Source organism: Equus quagga, chromosome 9, assembly GCF_021613505.1.
Source record: "Equus quagga isolate Etosha38 chromosome 9, UCLA_HA_Equagga_1.0, whole genome shotgun sequence".
NCBI lineage: Eukaryota > Metazoa > Chordata > Mammalia > Perissodactyla > Equidae > Equus > Equus quagga.
The window spans coordinates 85,781,661-85,797,241 of record NC_060275.1 but is presented as its reverse complement, the minus strand read 5'-3'; positions in this window follow the sequence as shown (position 1 = coordinate 85,797,241).

Here is a 15,581-nt window from a genome sequence, read left to right as displayed (position 1 = left end):
AATTTTGTTGTCCCAAATATAGCTCTATAAATTGCCTTAAGTCCTTTCTAAGTCAATATTTAGTGAGCAATATTTATTGTGAAATGAACAGTTTTAAGTACTCTAGCAGAAACTTATTTTTTTATTTTTCCTTCCTCTCAAAAAGGAGAGTAGCTAACGGGTTTACAGAGTAGTTAGGAATGCACATAAAAAAGAATTAGAAATGTGTTAAAAGTAATAATAGGGATGAGCACACATAGTAACTATTATAACATATAATAATATAACACTATGGTATAATTGCTCCTTCTTTTGTATGAACCAAACACCATCAGACCTTACCTGTGGTACAAATTAAATCATATTAATATTAAATCATATTAATTCCAAAAACCACAAGTTCCTCATTTTGTGCCCACTTGCTCACGTAATGCCTTACTTCCTTTGACAATGTGCACTCCAACTATTTTGAGGACTTCCCCAAGGGGTGCCTCACCCCAACTCATCCTACCAGCTAGTCACCATGTGACATATGTCTTTGTGTTCTTCCACTTCTGATCTGGCTCCTGTTTCTCAACAGCTGCTGCTTTCAAAGTCTCTTGAAAGAGTGACAGTATTTGCCCTAGTGAAAGTATTTTCTGTGAAACTTAGGGTATCTGTACAAACAGTGATTTCTTCTAGTCCTCCCAATCTGCCTATGATGGTTAATTTTATGTGTCAACTTGAAAGAGCCACAGATATTTATTTAAATGTTATTTCTGGGTGCGTCTGTAAGGGTGTTTTCAGATGAGATTAGCGTTTGAATGGGTAGACTAAGTAAAGCAGATTGCCATTCCCAGTGTGAGTGGGCATCATCCAACCAATCGAGGGCCTGAATAGAACAAAAAGATGAAAGGAGGGAGAACTTGCTTTCTGCCTGACTGGCTGAGCAGGGACGTCAGTCTTCTACTGCCCTCAAACTGGAACTTAGACAAGATAGTTTGGAAACAGACTGGAACGTAACGCTATGGAGTCTCCTGGTTCTCAGACCTTTGGACTTGGACTCGAACTATACCACTGGCTTTTCTGAGTCTCCTCTTACAGATGACAGATCATGGGGATGCTCAGCCTCCATAATCATATAAGCCAATTCCTTAAATAATTCATTATCATATATATATATAAAGGAGATACATATATCCCTTTTCCATGCTATCAAATTGCTTCTGAGTTCATGAAGAAGAAAGGAAAGTGACTCTTTTCCCAACCTTGGGCCATGCTTTTTCACTTGGACAAACAAGCACTAATTTTATTTAGATTCTACAATGAGGTCATTAAATGATTACCTCACCTTCTGGCCCTACCCTTTTAAACACCATGGCTAAAATCATTTTGATAGGGCCACACAGGAGGATTATACTTATCTACGCTCCTCTGTCCTTACACTTTTGCCTCCACCTTTTCCTAAACCCCTGACTCAACAAAAATATTCATCCCTCTATCTCTAAACAAAATCTAGCATCATCATCATTATATTATTGCTATCCTCATTGTCCTTAGGAGATAATGAATGCCTTATGTAGTCAACTCTGAATCCCATTTCAATCTGTTGCTATGTCCAGTTAGATTCACAGTCTCTGAGCAGTGAAACCCATAAACACCCCCTTATTTTTTTACAGAAAAATAAAATAAGATTCAGGAAAACAAAATGACTTTTCTAAGATTTCACAATTAATACCTGGTAAAAGTAGGACTCGTAATTCTACTGGATCAGTACCTTGAAGTCAGGTACTCGCCTGTACATCTCCAGCAGCTGGGAGAGTGCTTAGAATTCAGAATGCCCTCAAAAAGTGTTGGCTGGATGAATGAATGAATGATGAATAAAATCAAGAACATTTGATTTTTAATTCAATTCCTTTTCTTTATATCACAGTTGACTCCATGATGGCAATAGTCCTGAATGGAAGAAGTGTCCTTGGTAAAGTGCTATTTATCTAGAAAATATTTCTTTAGGTTTTTTTCATTTGTTTTAACTTTAAAGCATTTTTTATCAGATAAATTTGGCATGTAACATTGTGTAAATTTAAGGTATACAGTGCGTTACTTTGACACATTTATATATTATAATATGTTGCTGTTGAAATGATATGTAGCACATTATCTACTTACAGTACAATATTGTTGTCTATATTCAATACATTGTACATCAAATTTTGATGGCTTATTTAGTACTCGTTATAAGTTTGTATCCTTAAACACCATCAATCTTATCACCCCACTCCCCATCACCTAGGAACCACTGTTTTACTCTCTTTTGTTCTTTTACTGGTTTAACTTATGTTTCACCTCTAAGTGATGTCATACAGTACTTGTCTTTCTCTATCTGACTCAGCTCACTTAGCATAATGTACTCAAGGTCCGTGCATGTTTTTGCAAATGGCAGGATATCCTCCTTTCTCGTGGTTGAATAATATTCCATTGTGTATATATACTACATCATTTTTATCCATTCATCTGTTGATGGGCATTTGGGTTGTTTCCATATCTTGGCTATTGTGAATAATGCTGAGATGAACATGGGAGTGCTTATATCTGATTGAACTTCTCTTTTTCATTTCCTTTGGGTATTTACCCAGAAGTGGAATTGCTGGATTGTATGGTAGAACTATTTTTAATTTTTTGAGCAAACTCCATATTGTTTTCCGTGGTTGTTGGACTAATTTACATTCCCACCAACAGTGTGTAAGTGTTCCCTTTTCACCACATCCTTGCCGTACCTGTTGTCCTTTGACTTCTTGATGATAGGCATTCTAACAGGTGTGAGGTAATAGCTCATTGTCATTTTGATTTGCATCTCCCTGACGATTAGTGATATTGAGCATCTTCTCATATGTCTGTTGGTCATTTTGATGTCATCTTGGAAAAATGCCTATTTAGATCTTATGGCCATTTTTTAAAATTGGATTGTTTGTTTTGTTGTTATTAAATTGTTTGTTTTTTATATATTTTGGACATTAACCCCTTATCTGATATATGGTTTGCAAAACTTTTCTCCTATTCTGTAGGCTTTTTATTGTGTTAATTGTTTCTTTTGCTGAGTAGAAGCTTTTGAGTTTGATGTGGTCCCATTTGTTGATTTTTGCTTTTGTGTTTTGTTGTTTGTGCTTTTGATGTAATGTCCAAAAAATAATCACCACCACCAATATTGATGAGCTTCTTCCCTACATTTCTCTTCTAGGTATTTTAGGGTATCACGTCTTATGTTTAAGTCTTTGATCCATTTTGAGTTAATTTTTGTGAGGGGTCTTAGATAGGGGTCCAAAATCACTGTTCTGTGTGTGTTTCTCCGGTTTTCTCAGCAGCATTTGTTGAGGAGATTATCCTTTCCTATTGGGTGTTCTTGGTTCCCTTATTGAATACTAGTTGATCATATATGCCAGAATTTAATTCTGGGCTCTATTCTGTTCCACTGGCCTATGTGTCTATTTTTGTGTCAGTCCCATACTGTTTTTATTACTATGGCTTTGTGGTATAGTTTGAAATTGGAAAGTGTGATACCTCCAGCATTGTTCTTTTTTCTCTGGATTGCTTTGGCTGTTCAGGGCCTTTTATGGTTTCATACACATTTTAGGATTTAGAAAAAATTTCTTGATTCATACTTTGTAATCAATGAAGAATACATTTAAAAGAGTGGAAAAGAAAGGAATTTTACATGGGTGCAATGGCATGTAGCAAATAATAGAGAAACAGATATTCCTAAGTGAAGGATGTTAAACATATTTGATTGTCTGAGGGCTAATCTGAGTTGACTTACTAAGAATTAAGTGTTTAAGCAATGAAGGATGAGTTGATAGAAGCAGAGTTTTCTTTTTTTCCAGTTCTGTTTTTTCTGTTGTTGTTATTTTTTATTTCTTTCTTTTTTGAGGAAGATTAGCCCTGAGCTAACATCTGCCACCAATCCTCCTCTTTTTGCTGAGGGAGATTGGTCCTGAGCTAACAACCATGCTTGTCCTCCTCTACTTTATATGTGGGGCACCTGCCACAACACGGCTTGACCAGCGGTGCTTGGGTCCACACCTGGGATCCAAACTGGCAAACCTCAGGCCGCCAAAGCAGAACATGTGAACTTAACCACTGTGCCACCTGGCCGGCCCCTCTATCTCTGTTTTTAAACTCTAAAAAGTGTTGGGAAATTTTGAAAACAATGCTATTTTTATTGAATATTTCTAAAAAATGTGTGCAGAAAATGTCATGAAATCAAACAAAAAAATGAGGTGTTAAAACTTATAATAAGTTTCAAATCATTCATTAGGGAGGCCCTGGATATTTCTAAGCAAGAAAGACACATGATTTAAGAACATAAAAAATAAATTCAAATCTGCTTTATGAGTATAGAGAAAGGCTTAGATTTTATTTAGGGGGATTAGCAATTTACCACTGTTGGTTTCTCTTTATAAAACTAATTTTCGTAATCTTATGAGAAATTCTTAGATTAGAGTTGCCTGAACTCTAAAGTTTCAAATCTATCAGCCCATCAATCTTTTTAAGAGTCCCAGTTTTTCTAGAGTTCTTTTCCCACCTAATGAATAAACTAGGGTACTATAAGCCACCTTTTTCTTCCAGCATACTCTCAAAGAAGTATTTTAAGTGATCAGTCAATATTCTAAAGTGCAAGCAAAAGAAACCAACTGTGGAGATATTAAGCAGAAAATGATTTATTATAAAGGCATTGGATAGTTCATAGACTCTCCAGGATGAGCAGAGAGAGGCCACACAGCCAGAAAAAGCACCAAGATAATGCTCAAGAACCTAGCAGAGAGGAATCTCCTCTGCTGTTTCTGCCAGTATGATAGGAGTTGGCACTACCCAGAACAGTGACATCAGACACTTGGCCCTGAATAACACTGCTTGATTACTGTTGCCTGTGGAGATAGGGCAAAATTCCTATGATCATATCTACCCTCATCTTCAGAATGAATTGTGTAACATTCCTGTTTTTAGGTGTCATTAACTTCAGATTCAAATCTGTAGTGTCGTTGGCAGAGGCTACAGCACGTCTCCATTAGGGAGTCTCCACTGTTCTCTTATCAGGGCTTGCTGCTGGCTCCACACAGCATCCCACAAACATTTCGTGGATCACTGGTTCCACTGGATATTAAGGGCCACGTGGCAGGAGTTCTTCCCTTTGGGCCTCACTTAAAGCTGCTAGCCTTTTGGGTTAAACAGTAAGCAAATTTGTTTGTTGTCTCCAAATCCAGGCAGTCACCCCAAACACTACCTCCCTACTTCGTGGGAAGAAATGTGAAGTTCAGCTATTGCTCTGCCATTTTGTAGGGGGTTTCTCCACATGTTATGAATTCCTTGATCCCTGGAAACTTTACCAAGGTGTCAGGATTCCATATTTTCATGCATTTTTGTACTATTTTCTAGTAAAGCACCAATAAGCTTCTGCTTTCCCGGTACTATCAGTCTGACTTTTGTCAATAGTGGGCCAGCACGATATTCTGAGTGATAGTGAGAAGATGAAGTTCTCTGAAAATTAAACCGTGGTCTATAATCAGAGTTGGCATATCTCCTTGGCAAGACATTGAGGATGTGCCTTTGTCCGCGCCAGGCAAAAATTATGCATGTCAAACTTACAGATTATACCAGTTGCTGGAATTATATTTGTAGGACCCAGGAAAGGAACTACATCTGGAATTGCAGCTGCAATAGGAATTACTACTTAAACTAAAATAATCCAGTTGTTATTTCGATACCAAATATGCAAGTTTAATGTGGACCCAATGGGAATCAGCACTTCTTAATTTTTTACGTCTTTGATAGCAGGGTCAGTCTCTACTATTCTCTCCAAGCTGCAGTATTGCTTTCATTTATTATTTTGGTATGGGGTTGGAGGTTCTGGGGTTTCTCTTTAGCATTTATTATCATGAAAATTCTTATTTGATGAGTAAATGTGGGAATTCTGTCAGTTGCTTAGAATATTAATTCCATTTGTAAACTGGGGAATAAAAGAAAGTTTGGAGCTTCACTGAACCTAATATAAGACGGACATGGGTGAAATTTCCCTGTATCTCCTGATAAGCCCCTTTATAGCAGATACAGTGATATTCTGGATCTCCGCGATCTACTTTGAACCCAGTGTCCACAAACACCTGAAAGTTATAGATTGTTGTCTTCCAAAAGACACAGGTATTCTAATAAATAGACACAGCTCCCTTTGGGAAGACATTAAAAGAGAGAGTGAAAGTATGTATTTATGATAGTATAACAGAGTCCAAACTCAAAATTATTAATTCCTCTTTTGGTTGAAGGAAAACTAGATATTTGAGCTGATGCAGGTGTAGAAATTGGGTGAGGAACTATTATAAATTTTGGTGGCTGAAGGAAGGCCTCCACTCACTAGATTAGGGTTTATTCAGTTCTATGTTCGATACCATGATCAATACGCCACCACAAAATGGCTTCTGGATCACACTGTTCTTATCCCTTTGCTTATCTTGCTGCCTTTTATAGTCACTATGACCCCATTAGTCTGGCAGTTATGTGTAGTCCTTTACCTTCTGACACCCTGGGATCATCACACTGGAATCAGGGAGCCCTTTTCAACTGCAGGATCTTGCAGAAGCATCATTTTCCCCAAGAGTGCAGCCCCACGCAGAACCTTTTAGAGATGCTGAGACTCATCCATGAATTTCTCAAACCCCAGGAAGAGTGAATGCACACTGGTCTCTTTAAAGAGCATAGTAAGGGAGTAGTTGAGCCCTGCAATGTGTTCAATCCTCTCCAAGATCACTAATCCATGAGATTTTGGATTCTTTCCTCTACATTATACAAAGGAATTTGATTTCAGGGTAAAGTTATATAAAGACTTTTAGAGCAGTTTTAGGTTTACAACAAAATTGAGGGAAAAGTACAGAGATTTCCCATATATCCCCTGCCTTCACACATGCATAACTTACTCCATTATCAACATCACTCACTAGAGTGGTACATTTTTTACCAAGGATGAACCTACATTGACACAGCATAACCACCCAAAGTCCAGAATTTACCTTAGGGCTCACTCTTGATGTTGTACTTTCTATCGGTTTAGACAAATGTACAATGACATATATTCATTATTATAATAAAATATAGAGTATTTTCATTACTCTCAAAATTTTCTATGCTGCACCTATTCATCTTCCCTTCCCTCAACCTCTGGTAACCACTGATCTTTTTATTGTCTCCATAATTTTGCATTTTCCAGAATGTTATAGAGTTGGAATCACACAGTATATAGCCTTTTCAGACTGTTTTCTTCATTTAGTAATATGCATTTAAGGTTCCTCCATGTCTTTTCATGGCTTCATGCCTCATTTCTTTTTAGTGCTGAATAATATTCCATTGTCTGGATGTACCATAGTTTATTTATTCACTCACCTATTGAAGGACGTCTTGGTTGCTTCTAAGTTTGGAGAATTCCAAATAAAGCTGCCGTAAACACCTGTGTGCAGGTTTTCGGGTAAACATAAATTTTCAGCTCCTTTGGGTAAATGCCATGGAGCATGATTGCTGGATTATATGGTAAGAGTATGTTTAGTTTTGTAAGAAACCACCAAACTGTCTTCCAAAGTGGCTGGACCATTTTGCATTCCTACCAGCAATGAAAGAGAGCTCCTGTTGCTCCACATCCTCTCCTGCATTTGGTCTTGTAATTTTTCTGGATTTTGACCATTCTAATAGGTGTGTGGATATATATTTTTTTCATACTCTTTTCTTATCAGTTAATTAGTTCACTCAGAAAATCTTATTTATGTGTATGTATGTATGCATATGTATATATATATATATATATGGAAATTCACTGGTTTATGAGAATCCATTAACACTTCAGTGAAAATTTTATCTTTATTCAAACAATAGTTTTGTACAATATTACACAAAAAGAAGACACAAAAAGAAAGGAAAGAAGATGTGAGATAATAGAAAATATATATATATTGGCCTTTGCCCTGGTTCTTGGCACAGAGCTCCTGAAACCCTTGTAATTTCCTTGGTGATACAAGTGCCTTTTGTTCTAATAAGGTGATTCTAGGTGGGTTCCTGAATGGCTCCTAGATGAGTGCTGGTCACCAGAAAGAACAAGCCATGATTAGAAACTTAGAATTTTCAGCCCCTGCTCCCATTTTCTTGATAGATCATGCCTAAGTGATAGCCTCCATAAAAATCCAAATAGTATGGGGTTGGGAGAGTTTCCAGGTTGGTGAACACATCCACCTACCGGCATAGTGACACACCTCAACTCCACGAGACAGAAGCTCCTGCACTGGGGACTCTCCCAGTCCTTGCCCTATCTCTTCATCTGAATGTTCATCTGCAACCTTTATCATTCTGCTGTAATAAACCAGTAAATATAAGTAAGCTGTTTTCCTGAGTTCTGTGAGCCACTCTAGCAAATTAATCAAACTGGAGGAGTGGGTCATGGGAACACTTGATTTATAGCCAATTGGCCAGAAGTACAGGTGACAACCCGGATTTACGATCAGCATCTGAAATGGCATGGGGGCAGTCATGTGAGACTGAGCCTTTAACCTGTAGAATCTGACACTACCTCCAGGTAGATAGTGTCAGAACTGAGTTAAATTGTGGGACACGCAGCTGATGTCCCAGAATTGCTTGGTGTGGGGGAAAAAAATCCACACAATTAGTGTCCAGAAGTGTCAGAAGTGAAATATTCTGTGTAAAAATAAAGGAGACCCATAGAAGGGAGACTGAACTGAGTTCTTCCAATACAGAAGATATAAAAGAAATAACCAATATGGGGTGCTCAGAGGAGAGTGTAAGATGATGACATCAGCACTTATGTGCATGAAGTTAGTTGAGAATCGTATTAAAACGTATTAATGATGTGTCAAAAACATATTACAGACAGAGAGATAAATGTCAGGTCAAAAAGTTAAATGTCACGTCTTTGGGACATCAGGACTTGAAATGAGAGTTCAAGGAAAGAGGATTAGGACTTTATTCATTTATTAAGAAACTTAAATTCACAAAATAAATTTATAAGAGAAATCCAAGTATATATAGTACGGTTATCCTAAGAAGGATTAAAAGAAAAAAATCCAGAAGGGTTTACGTTAGTGCTAATGTTTAGTCTGTCAATTAACCTTCTCCAAAATACCTGAATGTAACTAATTTAAGTGGTTTAGGCTAGTTTTTCAGCTACAGTTGAGTAGAAACTTAGTCTCGTATGTGCATAAACGGAACAAGTCCAGGGAGAATTTGGCAGCATGCTCAGTCCATAGTAGGTATTGATAAATATTTGATTAATTAGTTTAAGAACGACTAATAGTTATAAAACATATTTGAAGTAAAAAATGCTTAGATTTTAAATTCTTTTAAACATCATATTATTGGAACATGAAAGGCAATTAGTAGACAGTCCTTGGAGAACTTTTTATTTAATTCCAAACTAAAAATGCTTCGGAAAATGAAACATTTTGGATCACTAGCTATAGGCTTCTGGAGTTTGCTATTATGTGAGGCCATGTTTTCATACCAATTTTGATATCCACCAATGTTTATGACTCTGTGACTTACACCCTCGTAGATAATCAGCTCATTTCAAATAGCTTTCAAGTGAAGAGATGGAATAACAATGCCTAGTCAACCCTGCCTACTTAGCAACCTTCAGATATGCTTTTACACACTTGGACTCTAAAGGGGGAATCCATTTTAGGACTGTGACACACAGCACAACTGTACAGGTTGTGATGTTCATATCATGGCATGACTTTGAAAGTGTAAACTCTTGAACTGAATCTCAAAATTTTTTTCAGTGTGGCTTGTATAGATGACTCACATCCAACTTCATTGAAAACCTTTGCTTCAAATATGACACGACTAACACGTGGAATTAGAATGTGTGAAAACTTATTTGACATATACCCTTACAGTAAGTTTTTAACTAATTTAATGCCCCCAAAGTAATATTCTATAGTAGTATAATCATGACTCAGTGAAATACTTCACTATAACACATATCATTTCAATATAGTCTGATTCTCAAGCACAGTGTTTGAAAATCTTTCTCTCTGGAGAAGTTTTTGTATTCTTTTATTTTTGGAGACATATTTTAATCTATAGTATTGAGTTTCTATTTGTATTTCAAAGTAAGATAAAATGTCCAGCTGTGTCCAGAAACAGGATTTAAAAAGTGATGATTTCCTCTGGCTTTCATGTTAATGGGAGGAAATGAAATAGATTCAAATACTACAAACAACTCATCCTATAGGGTTATTAATGAAGTTTTGTCTTGAAGACAGTTGATGTGGTAGAGTGTAGTCATGTGGACAAAAACTAGTAATTTTTTTAAACAAGGAAGGCTGGTTAAGAAATAAATTTTCATTGACTTGTCTCCCTTAGTAAAGTTAGTAGATGGTGAATTTACAATAGCTGAAAGAAAAATGTATATCCAAACTAAAAAAAAGTTCTCACTTTCTTATATTTGGCCATTCTAATAAAGTATATCGGAAGATATGTCAAGGGAACCACAGTTAGGAACAGATGAGAAGATTACTTTTATTGAGCAACTTAATAGGCATTGGTATCCAAAAACTTTAACTATACTTAAGAAAATCTCATATGCTTTCTTTTCTCCAGAGGTGCGGTAGGATCATTTGAAATTTTGTACTTTCTTCTATGCTAAATTGTTTGTTTTCTTCACGTCAAGACTGACCATACACCATAATACAAGGAATCATTTCCATCGATTCTTAGGGGATGAACATCTGGCCTATATTTGCTAATGATGGTCATGTTTATATGTTACAGCTCGATTGGACCTGGCATGCCAGTGTAGTAGTTTTGGCTATTTTGATGCCTGCTGCCACCAAATGGAATACATGATGTTTCACATCAACTGTTAAGACAACTGAAAGCATCAGAAGAGGAATAAACTGGTCCAATCTGTGGTGCTTGGAAATATTCATTAATAACAATTTGCTTGAGTCTATATTTAGAAACAGCATATATGTATTTTCCATAAATAATAATCCTCAAATTATCTAAAGTGGTTCAACGTATTAGAATCATTGGAAGAAGTTTCTTACACTTGCTGGTAGATGTTCATTTGGCTATATTAAAAGGATCAACAAATCCCTCTAAATATTCTGAAGCCGATTATTAGCCTAAAAGATAAATAAACTGGTCCACAAGAGGAGGAAGATCTACCTTATTTCACTGACAATTTGATCCAAATGCAACATTCTCATATGAAAGGATTATTCCTATGGAAAATGATTTCCTAGGACCCAAAGCATATCGGATGACAGAAAGTAACTTCCATTTACTAAATGGGTACTATGTGCCAGACATAATATAACATCTGGCATAAAATGCTGAGAATTACTTTCCTAATGAAATATTGACCTTAAAAATTGTCTTAAAGTTTAGAACTAGGATTTTCGAAATAGTTGTGCATTCATTGTATGGAAAATGACACAATATCTTAAAACCACACACTTTTCAATCTCTAGTTTCTGTGAAAATCTTCTAATGAATCCTAAATTTTCAAACAGAACTCAAATAATTTTGTGGAAAATTTTAAGCTGTTTAAAATGAAAATGAACGTAAGCTCACTTGCAACAGCAACAAATACTAGCAAAGAATAGTAAAGAAAAATGTCCAAAATGGAACAAAGACAAAATTGAATAAGTGACAAAAGGAGTATAAAATGTAAATTCCAACAACGAAACCTGAAGATATTGGAAAGAAATGAAAGGGAAGCTTAATATTAAAACTTAAAAGAAAGACTGGCAAAATAAAATTAGAATTCACGGAACACAAAACCACAAACAATTAAAAGAAGAAAAATTGTGATGAATGTAAGTAAAAATTATCCCTTTCTAACTAACATTTATTAAGTACTCTTATGCATCTGGTATTCATTTTGACCAAAAGAAAATCACAGATTTGACAAAGGAGCAATGAGCACATATTGATATATTTAAAGTCTCTAAGATTTCTTGCATTGATTTATATGTTTGTCATAGCACAAATTAGGAAGTAATATGCTTAGTAAAACTTTTAAAGTATTATTATATTATGCACAAATTCTCTTACACATTTTACAGAAGTGTGTTTAAGTATTTTCCATGGAACACATTCCTTCTGACAGCTCCAAGTGGAAACATAGCGCCCAGGGTTGGTAACTCTCTTTTGTGCTCACTGAACTTGTTCCTATAAACTTCTCAATTCCTCCCACTCAATTAATGGGACAAAATGCCTAAATAAACAAGAAAGAGAAGACCTTTAAAAGCTCTACTACCCTCAATAAAAGGACTTCATTTTGAATGATTGCAGCTCAGAGTTGGCACTTTACTATGACTGACAGTATAGACATCCCCCTCCACTTAGGTACCCCCAGTAATGATACCCACCTCCCCAAGCTTTGAGAGTTTTCATACATTGGCAGTTAAAGTCATTTGGCCTTTGGCCTTGTGCCTTCAGGGGTTAGAGGCGTTGATTTAGGAGGAAAGATTAAATTAACCACAGCTAGACCAAAGAATAACTAAACGAAATAAAAAGGCAAAAAGATGAAGGAATAAGGAAACACATTAGATGGTAAAATGAGGAAGTCATTAAGCAAACGAAACCTTAGATTGAATAATTGGTAAAATTTCCTGAAACAAAAGAGCTCTTAAACTCTAAAGTACTGTTGTCCTGTGACCAAAGTGACTGAACTGCCGCTTGGGTCGGGTAACACGAGATTGCCAGCTCATGGCAAACCCAGTTGGACTAACAGCACAAATCAGACCAGGGAAATTCCATTGATGCTTAATCCCAGCTGTGTTTGTGGGAACATCAAATCAGCATTATTTCATTCTCACTCTCAAAAAGTGCAAAAATATTTCCACAATCTTCATTGTCTGATGGGTAGAAATTTATTTTTACATTTCAGACTCAGATAGACCAAAGCATCTATAGAGCACGATTCTTCCTATCCTTAACGTCTGGTATGGTGCCTGACACTGGAACTGTGAATGGTGGATGAATACGTCTGATAAATTAGTCTAAAAAATATGCTAGGGCAAATAATTTTAAAGTAACCTTTAGATATTTTCTAATTTCTGATTCTAGATCCTCCTAATTTTATTGCCTGTGTTTCTGAAAGAATGATTCAAAGGGGACTCTGTTCATTCATAAATGTTTATTGCTCATTAGATACCTAAGTTTCACTGTATATCACCATTCATAATGTTTTCCATCTTGTGCAAAATTTAATAAGATACAGGGATGTTCGTTTTCATCTCCAAGCCCATTGAGGTGCCACTTTTCAGGGTCTGTGTTGAACACTAAAGTGCCCTTAATAAATAAGTCCAGATGGAGTGTGTGTGTGAGACGGGTGGGTAAGTGCGTGAGACGTAGACCACAAATAGCTTTATACTCAATCACTCTGTAAGATACCATATGGCCTGGGGTAATTTTCCGTAGCGGAATCTAAATAACATTGTTCATTTGCTAATGGTCTAAATATCATAATTAGGACATGTTGGGCTATAGAACTCTAATTACTGATAAAAAGTAACTTTCATCATGACCTCCTCCCATTTAAAGGAAATGATCATTATACCTAACTCAAGCCTTTCAATCTCTTGATCATTCCAATACAGCATTTCTGAAAATGCCAAACACATTGCTTGGTTTAGAACAGCTGTTCTAACTAGGAACTAATGATTTATATCTTTTTAAATGTCTTGCATTTGGAATCATTACCAGGTGAGAAGCAAAATAACAAAAGGTGAGTGTCTTAGCAACCATTAGACATGTGCTTACTAAGTTTGCAACTAGCCACTGTACTCCTGCTGACAAGACAGGGCATTTTTCTCCCTCTCTTTCACTGCACCTCATACCAGAGGCATCGCCAAGCAAATCCAAAGGAAGTTTAATCTAGTCAGGTTCAGTTGCAGCAGTATGGTTCCATGTATCTCAGCATCCATCAGACCTGTTAGATCTCTCTGCAAATATACATATCTGTACATCTCTACATAACATTAAGGCTAAGCTAGCTTTATGAAGTGGTGGAGTGGGCTGACTACCTGACATGACATAGAGAGAGTCTCTGTTTAAAAAAAATATCCCCCCTTGGTCTTTCTATTCCTGAAAGTCGATGACCAGAACTCCTTTAGATGCCAACGTGTCCTCAATGAAAATTCAAGTATCCTTAAAAGGAAAAACAAGGTAACCTGTGTCAACTAAAACCTTGATTAGCTGAACACCAAGCTATGGTCAGGTCATCTGGGTACACAGTAGTAATAGGGTCTTGGAACAGTGAATGGTCATGCACTCATTCATTTAGAGAATAAGCACTACTAGGCACCTATTTTATTCCAGGCAATAATATAAATTTAGTGCATAAAGATACATGAGTGTTATTTCTGTATTCAAAGAGCTCAGAGTTCACTGGAGGAGACAGGTAAGAAATAAGGCAATCAAAGTAGGAAAGTACCATGACAGGAAAAGAGAACTACAGAAACCCGGGTGGAGGGCACCTATCCACCTATCCTGGACTGGGTTGAGGGCAGCATGGAAGCTTGCTGGAGGAGACCGAATAGGAGCTAAATCTGAAAGGAGTGACTCTGCAATATGGCCTTACAGAGGTAAATATGTTTTCACATTAATGAAAAAATACTCTACTTCTTTGACTCATAGAAGGTCAAGAATAATTGATGTGACTTCCTGGATATGACAGTGGTTTTATTATTAGAATTGCAACATGACCCATCAACTAAGAATCAGCAGACATGGACCATTTTTCTAACCTGGCTCCTGTTTGTGGAAATTGAGGAAGTACTGGTCCTTGCTGTGTCTCAGTTGCCTCATTTGTGAAATGCAAAATTGGCACAGTCCTACTTTGTTTAGGGTATTGTCCCTGCCCAGTTTGGGGCTGGAACTGGTACTTTGTCCAAGGTTCTGGAACAACAGACAGGGTCCCCTCCCTCTCATCATTAAAAGGATAAGTAAATGGCATGTGTGTTCATGACAAATTTTACTTAGGTCACCATTTTGTATAGTAACAATCAAGTGTCTGCCCTTAGACAATAGCTCATTATATTTACCATTGCATTTAAAAAGTTTTCTCTAGAAACTTTCTCTTCTTAGAACATTATTGAAAGGAAAAAAATACATTAAAGGCTATAGTTAATGTTTGTAACAGAACACAATTTAGTTAAAAACATGAAATAAATAATGTAGTTACAAAACTCCTTTAAATTTTCTTTCAGCAGGTCTCATTAATTTAGGCCATATTTGTAAAAAGACCAAAGGAAGAAAAATAAGCTCATTAACAATAGATTATACCCGCACTTGACTAAAAGTGTTTTTCTCTAAATTATACTTTGCAAAATAACAAGTCAAATTTCCAAACATATTTTTATGTTAATAAAAATAGCAGTCTTCAAAGATCCATCCAAAATATATTTCCTCTTATATATACAGTTTTTTTAAAGAATAAAAGTAAAAGGAATTGTGTTGTTTTGTTGTTTTTCCTGTATAATTGTCTGTGGTTATCTTATGATAGTGAAATTATGAATTTGAAGAGAACAAACATCAATTGAGTCCAGATTAATAAAACGTAT